At 41.0% G+C, this 25,887-nt stretch overlaps 1 protein-coding gene and 1 long non-coding RNA gene across 5 annotated transcripts in view; both read left to right on the top strand.

Moving 5' to 3' along the window:
• Positions 1 to 12,864, top strand: part of C24H8orf48 (chromosome 24 C8orf48 homolog) — an 80,465-nt gene extending 67,601 nt beyond the window's left edge. For 3 of the 4 annotated variants that reach the window (XR_007509498.1, XR_007509495.1, XR_007509497.1), the window contains 4 exons: positions 610 to 697; positions 905 to 1,065; positions 1,905 to 2,061; positions 5,789 to 5,887. The gene's annotated coding sequence lies outside the window, so the exon portion shown is untranslated. Of the gene's footprint in view, positions 1 to 609; positions 698 to 904; positions 1,066 to 1,904; positions 2,062 to 5,788; positions 5,888 to 9,750; positions 9,840 to 12,770 lie in introns of those variants that run through there. The other variant, XR_007509496.1, reaches the window with a different exon arrangement.
• A 982-nt stretch (positions 12,865 to 13,846) lies between these two features.
• Positions 13,847 to 24,060, top strand: LOC126050312 (uncharacterized). Its single transcript, XR_007509501.1, has 5 exons — positions 13,847 to 13,976; positions 14,911 to 14,990; positions 18,885 to 19,021; positions 22,034 to 22,786; positions 23,939 to 24,060. It is a non-coding gene; the product is annotated as an uncharacterized LOC126050312 (long non-coding RNA).
• The last annotated feature ends 1,827 nt before the right edge of the window (positions 24,061 to 25,887 follow it).

Raw genomic sequence — 25,887 nt, 5'->3', positions numbered from 1 at the left:
TTTAAATTATATTCATATGAGTGTGTGCGCATGGTGGGGAGAAAAAAGGGAGATGCTGAACTTTAAAGAAACAGCTATATAAAACTACAATTTTCTGCTATTTTAAGCATTCTTTATCCCCACTATTTGCTGGCACAGAAATCTCAGTAAACGTAGCTGCTCGTTCAGCAGATCCTAATTGTTTTCAGGATATGTGGCTGTATGGCACTGATATTAATTGCATGTCATTGTTCCTGAATTAAAATGTTCCTATTTACTAACCTCCTTCCTCATTAGAATCCTGAGCCACTGGAGAGTTTGAAGCTCATCTATTTGTCAAGTATGTTTTGTGAGTTAATTTTTCTGTCACCATTACTGGGTCTTTGTATCCACTGGTAACAACCCAGGAATTGCCATTTTACTCAGAAATGGATCATCTAACCTGACTGTGCTGTCAAAGATTATGCAAATAAATAAACAAATAACTTGAGACATTATGTGTCTGTGCTAGGAATACCAAGTCTGATGTCTGTTATGTTAATAAATTAACTGATACTAATGATTTATAATCGTTATAGATAGATGCTCATTATGAAATGGGTTGCTTTGTTTTCTTTTGTTTGTTTTTAGTTAACAGCTGCTCAAATACAGAACAGCCTGACTGTTTTCAAGTTGACAACTACTTAGGACCCAGAACAATTTACTTTCTTAAACAAAGGTAGGCAAGAAGTTATTTTTCCTGGAAATTATGTAAGATGTTTTAATGTGTCTCCCATGCTGAAATGGGATGAAAGGTCGAAATTCATTAAAACTTTAGCAAAGCAGAAATATACAGGAAAAGATTCATTTGGTGTCTAATTTTTATAGGCCTTAATTTATCAAAGTGCCTAAGTGTATGTTTAATTTTCTGTATCTTTAATTTCAGCCACTTAGGGTTTTGTTGAGTCAAAAATTGATGAGATTTCTGGAAGTCTGGTCTTGGAGTGCCTGGGCAAAAACAGAGAAAAACAACATGCATTCTAAGATCCCAGTGAAGCCATGAACCTCTGCTTCTATCCCCTTCTCTATACTAAGCAGTAAATGATGGTAAGAACCCATTCTGTGCAAAGCGATGGTCCTATAGAAATTAAACTGCGCTTTAAATGGCACATACAAAATTCATTCCAGACTGCTTCTCTGGAGTGCTTGCACGAGTGGGTGGTTGCAACATCTGGAAATGGATCTGTTGTTCAGATCTGTCTAAATCTGGTGCTGTCCATGGTTACTTACTTTCTGGATAAAGAGAGGAATCAAACTTTTACTATCGTGTTTAATGTTTTCCTTTCTGGAACCTCTGCAGGCCCTTTTCTATAGTCTTGGGGTTCCCTTTCTTTGCCCTGCTAAATAACAGCTGAGTAATGGAGCAACCAACTTGGCTGAAGATTTTTAGATGCTTTCAAATTGTCTCTGTCAACATCAACTGGGATTTTATTCCCATAATCCCATGGCTGCGCTTGGCAGCTTGTAAATCACAGATGTACATCAGCGGGAAGGAGTGGATTCCTTCTGTCTTAATCTGCAGCCTCCTACTTTTATGACTCCTTTGTATCATCAGTCTTTATTTACATCCCAGGGAAAAAATGTCTTCCCCCAGCGGCTGCATCCAGATGAATGTGTTTTATTCTCGGCAAGATCCGAGGAAGGCTATTTACAAGGGTTCTGGGCGCTCAGGACACAGGAGCACTGGTACTTTTGAAACATGCCTTGTATATGATGGATGGGGCATATTATCTAAATGCTAATAAATACCGAGCCACAAATTGGCTCCATTTTTCTTCATTCCTCTGCTGCCTGTGGTTGTTGGTTGAATGATGCTAAATCTAGCCTCGGACACATTACAGTACTAATTAGTTCTGATTTCTTTCTTTGTTTTTTCTTTTCGGTAGGGCAATATGGATGTACTGCCTCTGGACATATTTATGTTACAGCCTCATTGGCTTGCCTCCACCAAGAGCGCGTAGGACAGTTTGGTGTGAGAAAGACGAGGTACAAAGCTGGTGTACATCTTACCTGGCACAGGACTCTGGAGCATAATTTAAAATGGTCAGTAGGTTTGTATTTCTTACTAAACTCCATAGGACTTTCCTGTAGCGACGATGTTCTTTGAATGTATGTTTGATCACATACACGCGATATCATGTATTCTATCAGATGAATGCTTGCTACAGAAGCTTCTGTGTAAACTGAAGAACAAATCAGTTCTTTTGTGCTTTCTAGATTTAGATTCTTAAAGATAAGCTGATGGATATTGACTTTTTCAATTTACATTTTGGGCCAAAATTTCAAAAGCAAGTGCATGACTTCTGCTTAAACAACTCTAAATATACTTCAGCTGCTGGCACTTCCTGAGTAAAACTGCTGCTGGCAGTATGATACCTGGACCTGCAGAAGCCCGTATGTCAAGAGTTATAGCAGTTTGCACGTGGACATGTTGGAAGCGCCAGTGATGCTCACAAGCATGCCTAGACATAATTTGCAAATATATCAGAGCTGCTTTTTTAAAATCTGTCCCCAAACTCTTCGTGAGGTAGAGTTCATTTGCAATTCTTTGTATTCAAGACATTCTCAGTAATAGCAGCTGTTGCTTTTTGGCCAGAAAACAAATAAACAAGCCACTTTGCACTGATGCTACACATGCATCCTGCAAGTCTTACATGTTATTCTAAATTAAATTAAAAAAAAAAATAAAATTCATGGCTCATAGGCAGCCTCTAGAAAGGCTCTCTGGCACCTTCTGTGAGATTTTGGGACCAATGCTGACTTCATAGCAGCTGAAAACTTGGCACTTCAATGCTTGGAAATAATGTGTCCTTTCTTAAAGACCTGGTTATTAAAGATTCAGAGTCTTTTTAGTCTACTGTGAGATCATTAACAATTCTCTGTCTCAGAGAATTCAGATGTTTGCTAGGTACTTGTGGAAAAATCTTTGCAATTTAGTGCAGTGGCAATGGCCTGTCTGAAGCAAAGGCTAAAATGAACAAATACGTATTTAAGATACCCATCACTATCATATGTTTATTCTGTGAAATACAGCATTGATTGGTTTTTGGTCTTCTACCAAAAGATTCCAGAAACTGAATGTACTGAGTTTAGCAAGCAGAGGTTACGAGTGACTTCATTACAGTCTTGCACAGGGGACAAAACTTGTTCTGCTCTTCAGCGTAGCAGACAAATTAGTAACATAATCTGAGTTGAAGCAAGACTGGAGGTAGGGTTCTCGTTTTTAATTATGCCAGTGATGAATTGCAGGAAACCCTGTCCAGGCATTGCAATTATTTCTTATAACCAGAGTTTTTGGTTGGGCTCACCTTCTAGACTCTATTCTGTAGCTCAGACAAGAGGTTGTATCAAGGATGTGGTTTATGCTCTTTGTTACAGATCAGATGAAATTACTCAAATGGTTCTTTCTGGCCATGAAAACAGAGTCTGTGGTTCTTACAAATAGTAACAGGCTGCTGTGTGCCATCCTTGCTAGAGCGTTCTCCCAGGCTTCCTTAGGAAGTTGGGTTACGGTCTGAGGTGTATACAAGCTGTGTCAAGAAATTTAGTTGTGAGATTGCTGTGTTTGTGGTTACCATGTGGTACAAGTGAGGCATACCAGGTGGGTGTAAAGACAGAAGATCTATTGGGATATTCCCATCAGCTCCTTCTGTAGAAGAGGCTAACTGTTGTATGCATTTATCCTGGAGAGTGGATGATGGACATTCTGTAAGTGAAGCAAAATACTGGAGGTGGGACAGATCAGTGTCTCCCACCGACTCCTATGGTCCCTGTCTGAAAGATGTTTTTTAACTTAATATTTCTCTAGCTTACTAAATGGATAAGGGAAGGCATTTCACATTCTTCATAGTTTAGACATTTAAATAGCTCAGGAGACTTTGATGGTACTGAACTAATCATATGATCTGCCTCTGGTCCCCAGCAAAACTATCTCTGACTCCAGATGCAGGCTCGCATGGCATGCATTTACTACCTCTATTTCTCTGTTATTACTGTCATCTGTGCTTATTTGTTTAGAGCCAAGTCTGGACTCACCTGATGTCGCTGATTTCTGTAGGATCGAGCTCAGCTCTGAGCGACTGGCTTTGCGTTTTTTTTTCCTTGTCCATCTTTTCTAGAGAAGGCTGATAAAAAGCAATTCAAAGGTGCCCAGTGGGCGCAGAGATACAATATGCCAGCACTGTCTGTAAGCGCTGATGAGATGACCTCAGCAGTCCTGAGGTTTGATCATACTCATCCAAATACATAGACGAGACAATCTTGTTAAATAATTGAAGTGGTATTAAGTTCAGGCCTCTCACATTTAGTGCTTTTCAACTCTCCTGCCATTTATTTCATTGCTCTTTGCAGAGAAATTACACTTTTCTAGTTTTAGCATTTGTTCTGCTCTGTGCCACTGGCTCCCAGCAGCTTCTGCAGACCTCCCGACCTCCCTGTTGCAGCCGGTAATATCATGGCTTGTTTCCATGGAGACCAGAGTACAGTGATAAATAAATGTGGCTGGGAATAGCAAGCTTTCACCTTCTGTCACCAGGATAAAAACAGAGTGGGAATCATGGCCTGATTGTGTGGTTACACAAAGAGGATGGGAGAGCTCCCGGTGCCCTCCTCTTCTCCGTGTCACTGCTGGCTTTCTGCAGCCTCAGCATCCCCAAGTGGATGGATGAGCAAGCCCCAACCCACGGATTGTTCTTCACCATAGCTACCTATCGAGAAACCAGTGTGTTGGGTGCGTCTTCCATCCTTGCTGTAGCATCTTTGCGCGGAAGGGATGGCATTTATTTTTGGGTATGCTTAGTTTCACTGACTGACGCTGAAGAGATTGAGGTGGGCGATGTACGTTTAGGTTACACGAGTGAAAATACCTGTGCCGCTTTCCTTTGATCTGGCTGATGGAATTGTAGCCTGGGAGCCAGAAAAACTTTGAACCCCAGTCATGTTGCTGAGCTGCTGTGTGGTCTTGAAGGATCATTTCTCATTCCTCTTTTACGCTTTACTTATGAGGTTATAACACTTTTGGAGCAGGGAGTTTCTTTCTGAGGATAGTTTATATGCTGTCTGTCCCAGGGATGGCTATGTCATAGTTAAAGTTTCTAGGTGAATTGTAATAATAAAAAATAAAGTTCAGGAATGCTTCTCGGGGCCAGTACTATGTTTCATTCTCCCATATACATGTGGTTACAGGTCCTGCAGGGATTGGCAGGGACTGCTAGTGAACATGGGTCTTCCAAAACTGCCTTGACAATGAAAATGGAAAACTGGTCTCAGACTACTCCTTTTTTTTTTTTGCTGCTTAGAGAGAAGTTGTTCTCAGAATAAATGACTTTTCATATTGGAGGGTTCAATCTAACCTCACCCTGCAATTAGTATTTTCTCACGCAGTAAAGTAGGTGAATTTTGTCAGAGAGAATGCCATTGTTTAAGGTTGTAGTAGGTTCAGTCCAAAATTCTAACCCCAGATCCTCTTCACTTCTGGTGAAATGAAAAGCTGAACCCAGATCTGAGTGGTGGGGTGGTTCAGCTTTAAAATAAATTTAAAAATAAAATTCAGAACTTCCAAACTGGGAGTGGAAACTTTAAACTGTATCAGATCTGAACTGTAAGCTGTTCATGCTTACTTTAGTATCAGCTCCTTTCTGTCTTGTCACATTTATTAATTACTGCAAATATCCCGTTTGCCTGTAAGCAGGCAGTCTTTTCCAGGCCTTGTTATTACTCATTACTTGAATCGCTCTCTCTTTATCTTGTTTGATTCTGCTGGGACACCCAGGCAATTTTCCAAGGCTGTAAGCACAGGATTGTGTAGAAATCATTGCCTGGCATTGATGCTTCAGCTGAAGATGCTCTCTCTTGTGATTTACCAATAAACCAGCAAGACACTTTGCTGCTAGCAGCCTTATATTGCTGAAAATAGTTTTTGAGGTGAGATGGTAAATTATGGTCTTTCACTTTCTGTAGACATAGCTGTTTGATAGATCTAGTTTTGGTGTCTTACGTAGTAAAACTGAAAGTCCCTTGTGCTTTCCCTCCCTCATGTTAAAAAAAAAAAGTTGTTTTGTGTTCTGTGTTATGCAGAAGTGGCTGCATTTCATTAGAATTTGTATATGCAGTGTAGATGGGGGAAAAAAGATTGGCATAGCAGGAAATACTTCTTTCTTCTCTTCTTGTTCTAAAGGCAACCAGAACATGTGTGCCACTGATGTGCTGAGCGTGGTGCTACACTCAGGTCTAGACATTGCAAGGCATTGCAACGATTTATGTACATGCCTGTTTTTAGATACTCCAGTCTAGTTCTTCTGAGATTTATGTTGCTAGTGGGACACAGGTCTTATGGCTGAAGGGACATTGAAGGGAACCATTCCTTCCATAAGCCTTTGGCCCTCTGAAGTTTGTCCTGTGGGGTTGCCTTATGCATTATGGGTCCCCCATTTTCAGTTGTCTGAACAGTTCTGTGTTAGCAGTTTACTGTGAGTGAATACTTCTTTCTCTCTCCTACCCCCTCTGGTTCCTTCCTTTAATGTTTGCTAGCTTTATCTTTAGAATTCCTCTTAATTTAAAGTTCTGAAATGGGCTTCTGATTAACCATCACCTATGAATGCCATTAAAAAAATGCCAGAATCATCCTTGAACTTGCGCCTGTCCTTTTTCTGCTCTGATGGGACTGAACACCTAATTATAAAGAAGTAAGGAAAATTAAAGGAACTGTTCTGTCCTTTCTAGAATCCTGTTTGACAGTCCGGTTATCCTCAAGAAGAAAGGACTGTCCTGGTGCAGTCTCAGAGGAGAAGGATTAACAACCCTGGAAGCAGTGAAAGAAGATTCACGCTGATGTGAAGAAGACAGATGCATGCATAGTTCAAGTTCGTCTTGGCAGAGTCATGCTGAAAATGCCAATCTGACAATTTTAATGCTGACAGGAGAAGAAATGTATGAGGGTGCTGGGTAAGTGATGGCTTGTTCCAGCTCCCAGATAGCCCCCCACACACCCAGGGTGGCTGTCTTCTTGCGAGTATGTATCAAGGTGACAAAGGACGCCAACCCAGAGATGATCATTTGTCTTGGGCTGTTGCTGCTCGGTGGTGAGAGAGATGCGGCCTGAAATGTTTTTGCCTCAACCAACAAGGTTTATCTACAGGGAGGGCAAAGGTGTAGCTATACCTGGATTTGCTTTAAACTCACTAGCGTGGGTCCTGACGGTGGGGCAGCTGCAGCAGCACAGAGATGAGCACACGCCGCACAGTTCACTTAAAAGGGAAGTAGATACAGCAGGAGAAAGCTAGTGCTGGAAAACACTTTAGTCTCAGTTCATTGAAATTGGTCTCCTTTGAACATCCACCTCTCAGAAATTCAGTCATAGTTTTGATCTTTGTGGTCACAAAAGCGGTGTAAATGTTTGTCCTTCTTCACTCTTCTTCAGTCGCTTGCATCAGAGTGGTGTCTTGGACTTACCACCATGCAGGGCTCTTGTATGTAATTGCCCTGGTACCATTATGTCACATTGCTATAGTATTAACAGGCTTTTTTTAGTATTGTAACGGTTGGATATAGCCTCTGTGGAAATTCCTCTGAGGCTTAATGTCTGTCAGTCCAGAATCTTTAGCAGGATTTCAGGAGGGATTATGTCCTATGGGAAAATGTCAGTATTTCATCTTACAAACAGCTGAGGGAAGGAAAGCATCGCACTTCTTTCTGTCTGGTTCAAAACAAGACAATGCAGAATTTCGTCTGCTGTCTACATTGGGAATGTGGACTCCAGTATCCTTTGCTGTAAAGTAAAGGAGAATATGGCCATGTTAGAAATTCTTCATGGTTTTGGTATGCTGCCAGCAGTTTCTGTGAGGCACCCAGGTTAAGGAAGGAGATGGTGCTTTTTTAACACCATGTCTTGGACTACCCTGAACGAAGTAAATAAAAGGCACATCTGGAATGGATTCTTCCTACTGAAAATTAAGGGAAAGCGTGCTGCAAAGAGTGAAAGAGGAAGAGCCTTGCAAAGGAAAAAAAAGCTGTAGGAATGCTTTCTTGGAGCAAATGTGTCAGTGAAATACCCCCCCTCCCCCCCCCCATCTTCTGCCACCACCCCAGGCACTCCCTCTGCCTCCCGGACAGACCAGACGGACTGGGGTACCGGCCCTGCAGCACGGCCACCTCATCCGTCAGCCGAAGGAGTAGCTGTGAAGCCAGGACACACCTGAGGGTAGAGGAGCAAAGGAGCAGGGAAGAGAAAATGAACCTTATCATGCTCAGGCCCTGGGTGGTGAACAGCATTGTCTGGTTTTTACCATGTAGCTTAGACCTTGCCCAGCTGCTCGGTGGATGCTATCACAAGGCTAATGGTAAAGGGTAAGCCGGGAGTGTACAATGAATTCCCTTCTGGAGAAGAAACACTGCTGGTTATTAGGATTTATTTTTTTTTATAACTGGCACACCCTAACCATCTTACAGAGTGGAAAGGGATTAAAATCTAAGGAAAAGGTGGGATAGTTTTGTTCTGTTTTGGTTTTAATTCAAACTAGACTATTTGCCACAGGGGTGTTGGGTACCCGCTGGATGCAGCAGAGCTGGAAACCCAGGCGCTCTTTTAAAGAAACTTTCTGTACTGGTGGTAAAAGAGAGGAAGGCTCGGATGAGGCTTTCAGTAGTTTTGCATTGGTGACTTCGATCTGGGTTGTTTTTTATGCAGAAAGAGTCCATCAAAGCACTTAGTAGCAAAAACATTTTGACTGAATAATATTAGGCAAATGTCTGCTGGTTGGAAAACAATGAAAACATATTATGTGTATATGTGTTGATGTGTTTGGGGGAAGCTTTGTCACTCTTAGTGTGTTTGAAATCACAGTTAGTCTCCCAAGTCTAATGGAAATGAGGTTTGCATCTGGGAGAAAGAAAGAAGAATGTCCCAAAGAAGGAGCCTTGTAAGAGGCAGTAGGCCAGGCTCTACTATCTGTTGCAGTCATCAGTGGCAATTGCTGTTCATTTGTGAAACAGCTGGCACACTTGGCACACTTCGCTCCAGAGGTGGTGGGTTCTGGCAAGGGGACAGGCAGGATAATGGGATTCTGTCTCCACAAATAACATCATGCCTTGATTTTGAAATTTAAGACACGATTTTAGCAGCTAAGTAAAAACAGGTTTTTTCGTTGTTGTTGTTTTTATGAACAGTAGTCTCTTTCCAATGTAACTCTGTGAAGCTGGAAATTGTTTGCTTCTTCTCTTCCCCTTTTGTTTCGCCATGAACACATAAATATCCATAAAGTCACCCTCTCTCTGCTCTGCACAAACATACCATGAACTTGAAGGCTTACCCAGGCAGCAAAAATTCCTTGCAGATGTTATCATAATCTCTTCAGTTTGGTGGTTGTTAACACAAGCTGCTTTTATAGGTTTTGCCTCATACTCCGAGCTGGTTTTCTTGCCCTGTCACGGACTGTTACATTTTTTCTTCTGCTTTACACAAGTTACATGCATTTTACTTTTGCAAAACGAACTTTCCAATCTGGCTTTGTCAAAGAATTTATCAATGCATCTACTTGATGTTTCACAGATCATGGACATTGTGGGAAAATCTCTGGAAATACTGCACCTCTGCTAGGCAAGCTCTGCTTCAAAAGACAGTATGAAGCCTAATAAATCCTGTTTCTCAGAAGATTCTCTTCATTATCATACTGATCTTTGCTAATCTGTCATGTGGCTACTTAACACAGGTTTGTCTCTATTGATTTTCTTCTGCAGATCACTTCAGCTCTTGCACACTTTGAACTCATCTTGTGTACTTGACATAGTTTGTTGCCTCTGGTTATACTGCAGGACACAGCAAGCTGGTGAGTCTCTGAAGCCAATTTTTTTGCATTTGAACTTCCTAGGTCTCCCCTTATTATGAGACTGACAGGCAAGGGCAGCTTCTAGCTGAGATATTTTGTAAACTTCTTGCTGATTTCTTCCCAGGTATCATAATGACACTGCTGTAAACAGATCGTTTCTGGGATCTGCAGCTGGACTGGCTTGTAGATGACAGCCCAAAACCATCTGTCCATATAGCAAGGGAATTTGAATTGTCTGCTGTGGGTCAGCTCCATTCTCGAGTTTAAGTCTAAAATAAAGCTCGTATAGAACAGAGCAGAATGCATTCCTCAGTTTCTGTGGCAAGCTTTGCTGATATGTTGAGATTAATTAATTTTTAATAGCATCAGCAGAGCTGCAGGAAACCGTGCTGATCTCCATGACTGCCTTACATTTAATATGGGAGATATTGGCTTTGATTCTGGGTTCTGCAATAGCGGGTTCAGCGTACAGGATGACAAAACTACACAGAAACTAGTAGTTGGTAATTGTGGTAATACGGGAGCTGTGTCAGAACAGAGGGAACACACTGCCTGCCCGGGAGGGAGCATGCGGGTGGAGGAGTCATCACTGGAGGAAGGCAGCCTGTTCCTGCCCTGGGGGCTGTCTGCACCAGAGGCTGGAGGAGTGACAGAATGCCTCCAAGTCTCCATCACTCTAAATTGCAGAAACCTTGGAGTCACAGTATTTACATTCAATTCTGTTGCTTCCATGCCAAAGTGGTAAGTCAGAGAGGTAACAAAAATGGTTAAGGAATTTGAAGGATTGACTTGGAGAGGTGGTTAAAATTGCTCAACATGCATCATTTGCCTTAAGGGCAAGCTGGGAGGTTATGGCAAGGAAGTAAATAATTGGGAGGATAGGAAGACAAAGGAGAGACAGGCTGTTCATGAGAGTGGTGGAGGAGCCATTAGGGTCAGTGAATAAAGTAAACAGCAGGAAAGTAGGCAAAGTATGTTCTGTTCCCAGCACTGAAGCTGATTTCTGGAATGATCTTGAACAAGTTACTTAATTTATTTGGCTGTCACTTTTCTTGCACAGTGCTGGAAACTTGATTTCTTGTTACTGCTAAACAATTTTTAGCTGGAGTCCTGAAGACACGTTGTTCTCAGAGAACGTTCCATGGATGGTTGCTGCTGTGTTGTCTCCTTCAATTCTAACACAAGAATTTAATTTAAGAGTCTTTTCTCTGTACATTAAATATAACCCTCTCTGCTGAAAAAACAGTTATGGTGATAATACATGTGTGAGATGCTTTGAGTTCTGTGGATGAAAAAGTATTTATATATGCTAGTTTCATGTTTTAAAATTACTGGAAACTTCAAAATTATGGTCTGAGTTTGTGTCATACATGGCAAACACAAGGTATTGTAGTAAACTGTGTGTCTAGATATACTGCTGCTAAATATAAGACTACGATATACTGCTGCTAAAGACTACAGCTTTTGTTGCAATTACATAGCCAGGGGTTATAGCAAGGAGTAGTAGGTCAATAAAAGATTGAAAGTTAAATACAAGGTGAAAATGCAGACTCATGAGATCTATTAGACGGCGATCATCTCCCTGACAAGATGCTGGTGCTGGAAAGCAATGGTTATGAGATTACAATGGTAGAGAAAAATCTTGTGATATGCAATGGCAATCCTTTCCTGTTTGCTTGCTAAGACTCTTGCTAAGGCTGGAAGAAGAACAGCAAACGCAGAACATTTGTTTCCCCTTCCTCTCAGACTTGTGTTTCAGTGCACAACGTACACAGTTGTTGAACTCTGTCTAGCTGGCATCCCCCTGCTTTTGAGAAATAAGTGTTTAGAAAATAAGACAGAGAAGGAATGCACGCGTATGTGCATTGTACAGACCATGATAGTTACCAATGAGCATTCAAAAAAAAAGCCTCAAGAATATCCCAGAGCACTGCTAAGGTTAACTGACTGCTTGAAGCTGTTGCTACAGGCTTTCCAGGAGAGAAAGATTTTTATGGACTAAAATTGGCAGTTGCATGTCACCTGTGTGACTGTCAAATGAGCACTGTTCTTTCTTGAAGCTGAATTTTCTAAGGTGGCCAACTGGTACAGAACTGGTGAAGGTCCGTGTTTATAGCAAGCCTCTGTGGGATTGACATGTTGTTTAACGTGTCTTAAATGGGGACAGCAAGGTACTAGGACAGTTTCTGCACAAGGCCAAGCAGCCGTAAGTGGGATTTTTGGCAGCAGGCAGATTCAAAATCTTTCCAGTCACTGTAGACAAGAGTAGTCATAGGTATTCACAGGTATGTCACAATATTAAGTATCTAATTATTTCATATTTAGATAGGGTTCAAATTGTACTTCACAAAGCCAATTCAAAATAATATTATCCTCTAACTCGAATGCCAGCACCACAGAGCCAGCTGATGCATCAGTGTGTTTTGCATGATGTGTACCACCGTATCAGACATATAGGGACATATCTGTGATAATAACTCATCACATCTGAGTCTCATAGCAGGAGGATGAGGACATGCTTGGGTGTAAGTAGAAGTGATCAAGGAATCTGAAAATACCAGACCAAATCTTTCAGTGATTCAGTAGTTTCTGAGATGGTTTGCACACTCCAAGAACGATCTCCAAGGTCCATGCTCTAAAAGTCAGTGTCTTGGGATTAACGTTCTGTATGAACAGCTGGACTCATATCTGAACAGTATGTTCACTGGAGGGTTTTGTTAAAAAGCTAGCATTTGCAGCCTCATCATGTCAAGCAGTTAAGCATTCTCCAACAGGCTGATAGATGCCTGCATGTGTGTGTGTGTCTATGTATAAACAGAGACCACGCAGGTGAGGCTATCCACGTTTCCATCTGAAAACCTAAGACTGTCTGATCTGCAGGATTTTCTTTGTTCCCAGTTCTTCAAATGACCACATTAATCCTGTTCACAGCAATCTCAAAGAAAACTGTTTTTTGGGAGAGAAGCAGACTTGCCAATTTCAAGACAAAAGTACTTAAAAGTGTATTCACACCATTGAAAAGTAGATGAGTACATAAAGTTTTCAGTAGGGCTTACTTTTTCTACAGCTGTAAGATTGTTCTGTATACTCCAGACACCTTCCTGCTGTCTATGCAAATGGTGAGTCAAGTATTGAGATACTTAAGAGGTATTTGTATTCAGAAGCTCTGGAATCTTTCCTGTATTTGAAACTTACCCTATAGTCTCTGCTGGACCATCAGCAGGGCTGAGCCCAGAGGCTTTCAGCACCGTGGTGCGAACATAAAACCCACGGCTGGTGGTGTTACTGTGCTGGGGACAAATGTGTTCTCAAGAATATCTAAATCTGACAGTGCAATGCCTCAATGCCTTTTTGTTAGCAACAACTCACAGTAGAAGAAAGCTTGTCAAAATTGTTCGCACGCCTCTTAATGTCTTGTTCCACTAAAAAAGTTACAAAATATAACCAAGTGAAGCTAGACTTCTCATCACTAGTTGTCTACTTTTAAAGATGTTTAAGACATAAATTATGCAACAGATGTAGTTTGCTACAAAGGGAATAAATGCACACGCTTAGGGTGATGTGCTGCTCAGCGGTAGCTAGAGCTAAGGAAACGGGATGGGGCTCCCTCAAGGAAGCAGAAAGGAAGGGAGAGCAAAGGGAGAGGAGAGAAAAATGGATGCAGTGCCAACCTTTCCTAAGGACCGGAATGGGGAGGAGTGAGTTTAAGGGTGTCCGTTACCATTTAATCTAGACATGATTTCTTTTTTGTTTATTGCTGCCAGGATCAGGATGAATAGTTTAAGTAATTCGTTTAAAGAGACTGGATCAATAACTGGTTAAACAGACAATTTTATTCTTGTTTCAAAGCATAGATTTAGTTTTGACTACTTCTGGAAGGTCTTTAGCAATTTGGCTGGGCTTAGCAATGCTGATAGTGTGCATTTATATGGTTTTAGTGGTTTGGGTTTTTTTACCCCTGTTCATTTGGCATGTTTTTCTCGTTTATTATATAAGAGGAGGGAAATAGCAACCACAGAAGAAATTCTGCTCTTGAGCATGCTGCTTAAGGATATGGATCAGGAAGACAATGGACTGCAGGGGATTCAGAGTGGATATTAAGATTTCTGTAGCACTTTAAACTCAACCAATCCATCAGTACGTGGTAACTATTTGATCCACATGGAATGGCAAGTTATAATGCACATCAAAAAACCTCTACTGCTGCTCATTGCTCCTTCCTTCTCCTTAACTGTCAGACTCTGCAAAGTGCTGAAGTAGCTTGCCTGGGGCTATGGATACAATCGATTACAGGGTTGTAATTAGGAGTCTTAGCCTGCTGGTCATTCTTTTGGTCTCTCTTATCTTGATTTTTCAGACTAAGGGCCCATCTGAGGTGCTCTTCAGAAAATCCAGGTCAAATTTTTCAACTCTTAGAAATCTAGGAAACTTAATGTCTAGTCTCAGAAAATCCAGGTCAAGTTTTTCAACTCTTAGAAATCTAGGAAACTTCATATCTAGTCTCAGATTTGGTATTTAAATCCATCTCTTATCAAACCGACACCAAACCAACACTGTGACCATTCAAGACCTGAAACACAGCAGAGGACCCGATAATCTCAAAGAGATACCCTTTTAAATTCTACATTGCATATTTTACATTTGTATTCACTATGTAATGAAGCCCAAAGCATACTCTGCTAGTGAGATATGTAACTGCTCCTTTAGTTTAGCATTCTCAGGCCTTTCACTTCTTAGATACTCATGGAAGGTAGGTTTTTCTACTGCATTTCAGGAAAAGAGCATGTTTCTTACCAAGGGTGGAATGTTAACATGTCATTTACAGGAATCTTCCATAAGCATCTAGCAAGGCAAGAAAACACTGTATGTATCTTCAATTTTTGAGGTTGATTTCTTTTTATTTTTCCTTTCTTTTTGGAAGATTGGAAACTTGTTACTTTACTTTCCAACTTCAAGCAGTATTCCCCATGTATGAACTCTATGAATCATTATAATCTGTGGACTGTTTTAAGGGGATACAGTGTGCTTCCAGACTTGACTTCCCTAAACTCTGTCTTCTTTCCTTTTTAAGGTACCTGAAGCTGAAAACATTTCTGCTTGGTGCATACTGATACATACAACATGGCATGTCTGACGGTTCATGCAGAGGAGGTAAGCAGAGAGTGGGGCAGGAAGAACAAGTAACAGATGTACAGTATTTCTTACACACTTCACTACTATTAATATGGGCTACAAGAAAAGATACCGCAAAAAGGAAGATCCAGGTGTAGGGGGTGGAAAGGAGAGGGAAAACACATTTAAAAACAACTCCAGCTGATTTGACCTACTGTGTATTTACTTACTGTTCAACACAGGGAGAGTGAAAATAGAAGCTTGAATTTCCACAAAGGATTTTCCCTCTATAGGAAGGCTATTTTCTGATTTGTTCAGTGTGCCAAGACACAGGACTGTCAGACCAAGCAGAGATGCTTACAAGGACAGGCAGACCAACGCCGGCATAGATTTTCAGACCCAGACGTGCATGCCACTAGTTTGCATCTAGTAGGCACAGAAATCTTGCTCTCTGCACAGGCTTTATGACAGAGCTTTGTGTTGTGTAAGGCTGGAGAGAGACATCTGAAAACAAAGTGCACCCCAGGGGAGTTCGTGCTGCCGGACCATTGGAGATGAGTTGGCAGCACACCAGCCCTCAGAATAACGAGATTGAAAATGAGCTCTGACAGGTTAGATGTAATACTGCAGGGCCAGCTGTGCTAGATACCAGTCTCGGTATGGGCGTGCAGAGGCATTTCAGCTGCAATACCTTGCGCAGAGAGAAATACTCATTCCACTGTAGGGTGGAAACAGCAACTCCTTGAGTGCTGGAACTTCTTTGAAGGCTGGATTCAGGAGGACACGTTCTCTGAAGCAGGGATTGATAGTCAGTGCCTCTACTGAGTGTGATAGTATAAAGAGATGCAGGGCAGCTCATGGGCAGCGTGCTAGAGCCGTAGCTTTTTCATGTTGGGACTGCAAGCTCAAGGTCTAGCTTGTTTGGGAAGTCCCATTCTTGCTTCAATCCACATCAATTCCTGAATCCTGCCAAATGGATACACCTGGCTTTCTGTGTGCAAGACCTTTGGTCCTGGAATAAATTGCCTAGTGCAAATAGGGACTAAAATGAAACTGCTGAACTCTAGGATGGTTCAAGAGGCGAACGTGCAAACAGAGGACTGGGTGTGGAAGGAAGTGCACTGCCTAGTGAATGTTTGGACAAAAGATTACAGCATAGCTAATGTAAATTTGGATAAAGTGTGTTGGCAGAGCTGTGTTTTGGCAGGAGCTCTCCATATCCAGGATCATAAAGGAGAGTTGGGAGGAAATGGTTCTGAAATGGTAAACTGCTGCCAGACCTGTGTAATGAGAAGTATCTGTCAGCTTTTCCATGCACACTACATTTATTCACTTAAAAAATAACTTTGCTAGTAAATTTATAACAAGCCTACCCCAGTGGAAAACTGAGCCCTAATTACTGTGCTAGTGTATTCCTCACGCAGGACAGAAGAAAAGATTTCTAACTCCCCCAAGTCTCTTCCAAAATTGAGAAGAATCTAAATACGTCACCCAAATAGAGCTTGGTTGCAAGCAAAGTCGCAGTTTAGCTTGCCAAGTGTGGCGGCTGTATTTGGTACTCCCCAAAACCGGGTCCCAGCTGCAAGAAGAAATGCTGGTGTATGGGTCCAGTATGACTGTGTTCTCAGGGACTGGCTTTTAGCAGAGAAGAGGCAGAGGGAAAGCAGGGCTTAAATCCTTTCATTCCCTTTGCTGAAGAGTTCTGCCTACATGCAGGCTAGACAAATAGATTAAAGTTTGGAGTTGGTGCCATGAAGGAGTGCTTGTTGACTGCAGTATGTGTGGACATGTTCTGAGGGAGAATAAGGGACAATAGGTGATTTTACTGTGCTCGTTGGTGGCAAAATAAAGGATGTGAGAAGGGTACCACTAGACTTCCACAGCACCAATGCAGCTTGTGGTCCCAGTCTGGATATATCAAGACCTAGGTAAAGGATTAGGAGCCTTATTTTTAATGGCTTCTACCCCACTCAGCCTTTTGACAAATTGTCTTGAACTTGAGCTTTATGAAGTTGTTGTGACACTTCCCAAGAGAAATTGAATTTACAGTGAGCTCTTAGTGTTTTGTGATGGTGGCTGTAAGTACGGCTTGTACTTCTCTCTTTTTTAAAGTGCTGTGAAGACAGATTTGGTTCATCTTCATCATTCCTGGAATTGCCTGATTATTCACACCAGCTTCTAGCCTCAAAATAATGTATAAGTTCTTACGTATCCTTCTCTCAACAGTCTCAACATTGATTAACTAACTTTTCTAAGTTGATTAATAGTTTGACAGACACCAGGTAAAATAACTGCATGGAAACCAGCTCTTATTACCACATCAAAATTCCTAACTGAGGAGAGTGACAGTGAGTTCCTCCCCGTTCTATAAAACATATGAAATCTGTACTGCTGTCCCCGTGAAAATAATAGGTTCCAAGGAACTCTTGCTTTCCTTGCCACTGGATTCAAACTGCTCAGGAGAAATGGATACACTGAAATATTTCTCCTCTCTAAATTTTGAAAAAGTTTTTTAGAAAAAACAGCCCTGCAGATAATCTTGAAATTAGACTTTCAGCCTTTCTTTATGTTATTCATGATGCAAGTAAAGTAAGGGCCCTGTAATGAGTCAGATTAGCTAGCAGGACATCTGAAGTCCCAATTGTCTTTCAAGACCAAATAATGGCAGCAACAAAACATTAATAAAAACTTTGTCTTTAAAAGCAAAATCTTTGAAAAGTAGTACTAGAATCTGAAACTCTTGTCTGTCCAGGACTTTCCTGACAGATCTAAGCACATGTTGCAGCCTATTCTGAAAGCTAGTTAGGTTTTCAGCTAAAGGAAACTTTGTTTTTCATGTGGGCATGAAGAGAGATTTTTCTGGCTTTTTAAAGCTGTTTTCCTCAAAGAAAATATATTCAAATGTCTATCCATCTTCTCTCAGAAGGTGTCATTACATTTTACATTAAAAAAAAAAAAAGCCTTGCAGTGCCCTGTGAAAAAGAGCTGATGCTTATCTCACAGATTGAGAATGGGAAGTAGAGGTAAGAAAAGTGAAAGTGATTTACCAGAACTAATGAAGAAAATCTGTGATGGAGTTGAGATTAGAATCTTAATCTGCTTCTTTCTCTACACTTTACTCTAGATTTAGGTCAGCTCTTACTGGGCTGAAACCAGGATCGCTGAAAGCAGTGGCAAGCCTTCCAGGGACTTCAAATGGAACAAACATTTTCCCCAAATATGTCTGAAATAGTAATATAGAAGTTTATAATGGTCCTTTTGCTATATGTCTAGTGCAGGGCACCACTAGTTCACAGGCTGGTTTCAGATTTCCTCGTGCCATTTGTCTTAATATAATTTTCATCACGTGGCTTGCATTATATTGAATTAAGACGACGCATTACACGGACTAAAAACACGTCTCAGAAGCAGGAGAGGAAAAAAGCAGATCTTTTCTACTGGCTGTAAGCAAAAGCCCTTCATCTTTGTGATGATATAAATGTTGGGTGTTAAATTTTTCTGGCCATACAAAGATTGCTGTAGTAGAGGTAAAAGGGAAGAACACCCTTTATTCCCTGATTTGATCACTGAGTTTGGTGCTGATGTACCATTGGTGGGGGTTCAAAATACAGCTGCAGCAAAGTATCTAGCCAGATCAGAGAAACCGAATTTGTAGTTGCAGGATGGAAGAGTCTGCTTTGGGCAGCAGTGGTTCAGAGATGGATTTAAAATCCATCACAGAAAGCACCTGTTCTTGGTGCACAGTCACAAGAAAAGTTTTTAAGATGATATATATGATAAGGGCATAAAAAGGAGTATGAGCACAGAGATAAAGGGGAAGCTGTGTCTCTATTCCAGGAGGTTAGCCTGAGTTAATTCCTTGCTAATACTAGCAGTAATCAAGCCAAATATTTTCCAGAGTATATTGATGTAAACTGTTTGTCTTCCCTGCAGTGGCTGTTCAGAGAGGAGGAGTGTGTGGAACAGTTTTCTGGACCTGCGAAGTTAACAGCACATGTTCTGCCCCTTTGGAGAAAGCTGAATTTTATGTTGGTGGGCCCCCCTCCCTGGCCAAGCAGCACCATGTACAAGTAAGAAAGCAAAATGGGAAAAATCAGAGAGAAACTCCCTTAACTGTGACACTGCATAGAAAAGCCTGCAGTCTGTGTATTTCACAACAGGTTTGCTTTAAATATTACCTTCATATTTCATCCATCTTATCCGTATAGTTCCTGCAGGTAACAGTCAGGAGTTGCAGATTCAGATGTCATGAAAATCACTTAATTTGTGGCTTTTTTTTTTTTTAATAGGTGTTACGATACCAGGAACTATTTGTGGGTCTGAGGTTTGGCATTGCCAACAGAGAAACTAAGGCACCATCCAGTATGGGTGTACAAGACAGAAATAGAGTGTGCAAGACTTCTCTAGACAGATATGGGCAAAGCATGACACTGCATGAAGGGAGAACAGAAGGAAGGTGGCAGAGCATGGAGGGGAGAAACTGCAGAACGGCGGGAAGAGAGTCTGAGAGGGAAGAGTAGATTTGTAGAGGCAATAGAAGAAGGGTGGAGGAAAAGCAGAAGCCAAGTGTCTATGGAAGCAAATGAAATATTGGGTATGATAAAAGCGGGAAAAGCCTGCTAGAGCAAGATCGGTAACAGGAGGAGGAAGGAGTTAATAGCACTGACTGCAGCACTTACTCTGCTATTGGCCTCTTCTGTGCAGCTCCTACCACTGCTTTGTCCATGTCAGTCTTCAAAATATGAAGGGAAAATTCCAGCCTCCAGTGATTTAGTCTGTTTCTCTGTGTCTTTGCTTCTGGCTCTGAATTCTCCAGGGGGACCAGAGGGCAGCAAAGGGCTTAAACAACAATATTTTTTTTAAAAAAAAAACTTTCTCTTCATCAAAATACATGCTCCAGCGTTAGTCTGAAGCCTCATTTAGTAGAGGAAACTTTGCATTTAATCCACAGGCCTATTAGGGAAACAGCACAGCAGGAAACTAGTTAGACTGTTGAGTAGAAAATAGACTTGCTAATAAACCTCTTGTTCTCATTACAGTCCCAAGATGCTGAACATTTTTTGTTTTAATAAACAGAAGTTGGTGATTTTGGATTACACTTCTTTTTTTTTTCCCCTTAGATTAATACCTTGCAGTCTGGTTCAAAGGCAAGAAAATGGGATATTTCAGACAGAATTGTACATTTCTTGTATACAACTCATCCCTTTGCTTGACACATAATCACAGAGAAAACAAAAACTTGGCTTTTTTGTATCAGTGTAACTTTGTTGTATGCTATGTCTTGGTATGGCATAAATAAAAGGAGGACAAGGCCCTGGAGATTCTTTTTCACTCATCATTTTGTCCTTTCATCTCACCAGTCCTTGTTTTAGGGTATGTCTGTCTAGAGCCAAATTTCAGTTTGTTCTTTATGCCTGTTGTTTTTTGGAGACCTATTTCTATGAGCGTCTCTGTGACTATTTGTGCTTTCCTTAGGAGCTGAGAAATACCAGCTTGGCGATACCTCTTTCAGTGCTGCCGCAAAAGGGCTGAAGTGCAGAGGGTAATACACCTAAGAAAATTGCATGGAGCTTTTTCTTAGATGCAATAGCAAGGCAAAGGGGTAAAAAAAAATTAAATTAAAAAAGGTTATTTCATTTGGGCACTGTTGTGAACTGGTATCTGTGGGAGCGAGAGGAGCTTGGGGATAGGAGCTGTTAGCATTTTTAGTAAAGCCCTGACAAGCAGCTATTTGTGAAGGTTTGAAATTCCTCCAGGTGGTTTTTTTCCCCCCAAAGGATGTGTCCAGTTTGCATTTGGAACGTGGATATCCTGATGCCCAGATCTCGGCTTACACCATTTCTTTTCATTCTTCTTCCCCAATACTTTTTGGATTTAGCTACAATAAGCAGGAAAATTTTTCACGCGTGTCCAGAGGTAAAGGCTTAGATGCAGCTCCGAATTTATAAACAATGCCTCACACCTCTGTCAGGGGCCCTTAAGGGCGCTGAGCAGTCTCGCCAGGGACCGTCGTGGTGCAGGAGCCCCAGTCCAGCTCAGCCCAGGGCACCGAGTCCCTCCCTGAGCCGTGTTGCAGGTGTGCTTGTCCCAGCCCCGTCCCTGTCTGTATTTCCTGGACTGACCTTGGACCTGGCTCATTTTTCTACCTATTTAACAAATTGCTAAGTATGTGTCATTTATTGAACTAAGATAAACAGTGGTTTTGCAAAAGAAGGGTGTTTCTCTAATTAGTATATACCATGACAAAGAGTCCTTTGAGCAATGCAGGTTCTACCATTTAGAAGAGTTCTTGGCTGCAAGGACCGTCTGGATCAGCTGAGCTGCAGTTAGGAAAATCAATAGCTTTGGAGCCTTCATGACCAAATATGTCAGTATTGGTAACTTGTCAAGAGTGTTTCTTATTGTTCCATGTTTTTTGTTTTAACATGCAAATCTGTCTCTGTGTTGCAGCTAGGTTTTGGACATCACAGCAAAGAACATGTGAGGGTTATGTTCCATTTTGACTAGGAAGAAGGAGCTTGTCAGCTCACATCTGTGTAAAAAAAGAAATGGATCTATTTTGGAAGTGGCAGATAGTTACAGACACACAGAATAATAATATAAATGTTACCAATCCACTGGCATATAGGACAAGAGTACCTACCACCAGACCAGCATATGTGTAGAAGGCATATGTAGAAATTGCCTGTATTCCCTTAAACAGTATCTTATGAAAATTCATTAGTTTCTTTTGATTTTAATCAGCATTTGTTTATTAGTAATAATACTACTGATTTTAATAGTAATCACTGTCTATCATGGTCCTCACGTGAACCATTACAGATTTTTATGAATTTTGTGTCATAAACTGAATACTTCATAAACATGCTATCAAAGGATATCCTGCTTTCTTAATAAGAGGAAGAGTAAGTTACCTTACATTAGGTAACTGAAAATCAAATCCAGCATAAGGACAAAGACCTCGTGTGCTTTTTAAGCACTTCTAAGGGTAAACCTTGGTTTTGCTGGAATTGATGGGAGTAATTTTCTTTTGATTTCACAGTTCTAAAAAGGAATTTCATATTTTCCTATTCCTTTCACAGAACCAAAAGAGGGATAGCACTGGCAAAAACGTAGCCTTTCTGCTGGCTAGAAGATGAATTTGCTGACCAGTTTTGCACATTCATGTAAACAGTGGGACTGGCGGGCAGCACCAGAAGCTACATAGAGAGTGTGAAATCCTACAGTTCTGTTTTCTTCAGATAGTTTTGGCTGTAGGAAGATGGGAGTTGCTACAGGGGGTTGCAGCAAGAGCCTTATCTCATCCTTTCTCCAGACTTGAAGAGCAGCCACCTGCCTTTTAAGGACTCTTGTAGAGAACAATTAGGGACGTACCTGTCTAAAGAGAAAGCTTCCAGTTGTGGGTGAGTGTCTGACACAGACCACACTTACTCATATCTTTTATCCTGTTCATATAACTGTAGATGTTCTCTCTAAGGCAAATTGTCAGTCAGTTGTCATCGCTCCAGTGGCTTCAGTGGAGCTATGACAATTAATCCCTCTGAGAGCCGGCTCTGCTCTCTCTGCAACAGTCTGTTTCTGAAACCCATTCACCTTTCTAGCTCTTGTTCTGTTTTCAGTCCATGAAAGTACAGGGCTCTCATCTCCTGACCTCATATGCCAAGATTCAGACAACTTGATTGAGGCACTTGATTTAGGCATCAGAAACATCTTAAGGAATTTCCTGTTCAGCCTGTGGACAGAATTGGATACCACCAACGAGGGATCCAGAGGATTGAAGGGAGGCACCATCCTCTCCCCACTGTCTACAGAGGAGCTCTAAGTGGCATCAGAGGGTAATTTTGGAGTTCTTGCTTTAGTTCTGTTCACCAACTTCAGATGAGCTATGTAGCCCATCAGTGATGTGTCTGCATGTCTCTGGACCCTGTGTGCCTGCTACAGAGCGGCACGCCAGGAGTCTGCATCGGCACGAGATCCAGAGGCCACTGACTGACTGTAAAGTCCTTTCAAATACAGAGGTGCACAGAGCACTGGTTTTCTGAATCCTCTGTGGGACTTAACTGCCACTATTGCATCAAATACAAACCTGAGGGGTATTTAGATACTCTTAAACCCATCCTAAAACAATTAGGAGGAGTTTTCAAATTCTTGAAACCCTGATAAGGTAGATCTCATCCTGTCTGTCTGTAACAGACGATTTTGTTGATACGTTCAAATGAGGTGGCTAATTTTTCCTTAGGGTAAAAAAATGTATGAAATTCCCTTATTATCTGATACACATAAAGAGTCTGTAACTTGTTTCTCATACATTTTCAGGCATTTTGTCTGTTTGAGTTGCAGCTTGATTCATTTTCTCAGGGTTAGGGCTTCCTTAAGGCCACCTTCTCCTTGCCATCTTTCCACTAAAACCAGTTGGTTTTCTGGAGAACAGCAATGAGGCCACTTCATTTGTAGCTCTTTTGCGAAGCCTTATATATTCTGTGAGGTTGTTTACTCTGCATTTATTTTCATTGCCAATTTGATTAGCTCAGTCTTTCACACTTTCTTTACTGGAAGTTACAGCTCTGAAGTACATAACTCCACAATATGAGCTCTGAGACAAATAAATCAGTTGGCTTCTTTGCAGTGTCTCTGCTCAGATTAGTTGCTCTCTGTCCTTTATACAAGGACTTGTAGCATCAGGCCCAGATGAGCTTTTCTTGATTGGGTCATTTGTCTTGTAAAAGACATCCCCCTTCTCTTTCTTGCTGCTCTGAGTGTGCTACTTATACGCTAGTGATCATGGAGATGGCTGAGTCTTAGCTTTGATCCTTAGGAGAATTTTCTCTTGAACAGTGTAAGTAGCCCAAACTTTCTTTTGAAGCCCAAGGATTGGACTGTTTAGGTTAGAGAATGTGAAACTCGAGAGAAAATTAGCACTCTTTTGTACTATTCAAAGTAACTTGATCACTGGTGATCAATAATAAACCATGCTATTTGTTGGACAGGTTCTGTCTTTGAGGGCATTGGAATAAAGACTTTGGCAATAGAAGGACAGAGACAACTACATTTATATAATTGAGGAAAGAGATTTCTCTAAGGAGGCATAACTGGAGGCTCTAACTGTCTTCAAGGTAACCTAGTACATATCCCTTACTTCGTTAATTCCCTTCCTGTGGGATAGTATAATCCATTTCATATGGTGGTAGGACAGAGAATGATGACCTGAAGCTAAGGCAGCAAAAATTTAAAGTAAACATCAGTAAAATAATTCAGGAGCTCTGAAAGTTAGCACCAAGAAAAGGTACAAATGGTGGAGAGATTAAGTACCATTTCTTAAAGGAATCAAAACTGGCAACAATTAAGGGTAACATACTAACAAACCAATATTATTTAGAACACATTTAGCATATTAGAGACAGCATCAGTGTTTGAGGCCAAAGCACTGTGTAGTTGTTGGGGTGAAAAAGTATTACCTTCCTTAGCAATGTTGGTAAGTTAGTATATTTTTATCATTGCAGCAAATGTTGTCAGGATTAGTGTTATTTTTTGGTCATTAGGAGGCCAGGGAATGTTGGATGGGAGCAAAGTTCCCAAAAGCATAAGGGAGCACTGGTTTGGTTTTGTTTCTGGAAACAAATAAAACAGGGTACAGACCAGATTTCATTTTCTGAAGTAAATAAACCTAAGAATGAGTTTAGCTAATTACCATCCAACAAAATAACCTATCAGATTAAAGTTATTTACAGGTCAGTAGTAAGGTCTGTGCAAGGAATTGAAAAGAATTGCTAATATTTTAAGGCCAAGAACTCAGGAGAAAGTAGAATTACCATTTCTCGGAAATGTTAGTTTGTTAAATATGTATACTAGAGTACGACCAGCTCAAGCCAACAGTAGATTTTGGTCTGTTTCAGTCTTGGTCGATCACACTTAGGATCAGGAGTAACTGGCATTGATAAACACCCTAGCCTAAAAGTAGAGACGGCCAAAACTTTTCATTCTGTACAGGTTTTCTTCTTTGGCATACTTGCTGAGCTGAGCAGAAGCATCTACGTAACATTTTAAAGGTCATATTTGTGCATATCCTATGTATCTCCAACTCTTGGATTGAAAGGTGAAATGCTGGTTGTTTGTTTTCCTTGCTGCTTTTAGTGGCTTCAGTTTCTGGGTTCAGTTTTGCTAATTCAACCTTCTGGGGTCCCCTTAATTCTGGGGAGTGTTCATGTTTTGAAAAGGTTTCAGAAACCACTGTCTGTGGCACATTCTGAAACACTTCTTTAGCATTAAGTTTATTTTCCAAAGACCTAAATATTCCAGTATCACTATTTTAAACTGTACATAATTATATGTATCACTGACAGCAAGAATTAAACCAGAAGAGTTCAGGCTGGTCTGTCTTCATAGTGAAAGAGTGACTAGAGGATACTGGAGGAGCTAAAAGGATTGTTTCTATGGGTAAAGTCCTTTGGAAATGTAAAGCATTTGCAGCTCTCTTGGTGCTCTTGCTCAGCAGAACTGCAAACAAATTGGTCTCTAACACCTTATTTAGGGGTCTATTACCAATGAGAATTCTGCTGGTGTCAAGATGCAAAGCTGTAAAGGGGCTTGGTCTGTCATGATCTCCTGTGCTGAAACTACTCTGCACTCAGGAAATCCTGTATCTTACAATACACCAGACTAAAAATGACCCAATAAATCAAACGAGAGGAAAGGACTTCAGTTCATTCTTCACTTAGGTGGAAGGTTAAAGTTGTCCAGGTAAATCTAGCTGTTCTGAAGCTAAAAAAATGTGCCATGAAATAACCTTAAATCGTAAGTTTTGTCCTGAAGGTTGTACTTAACATACCTGTCATGTATAATTGTTGGGGTTTTTTCTGCAGGACACAGTTCAACTTCCTGATTAAATATCATACTGGAAGTGGGCCAGACTTAAGTCTATTTGGGTAGACAAAAAAGG

The sequence above is a fragment of the Accipiter gentilis genome, chromosome 24, assembly GCF_929443795.1.
Source record: "Accipiter gentilis chromosome 24, bAccGen1.1, whole genome shotgun sequence".
Classification (NCBI taxonomy): domain Eukaryota; kingdom Metazoa; phylum Chordata; class Aves; order Accipitriformes; family Accipitridae; genus Astur; species Astur gentilis.
Note: the sequence above shows the minus strand (reverse complement) of the source record. Positions and strands in the feature narration are given on the sequence as shown.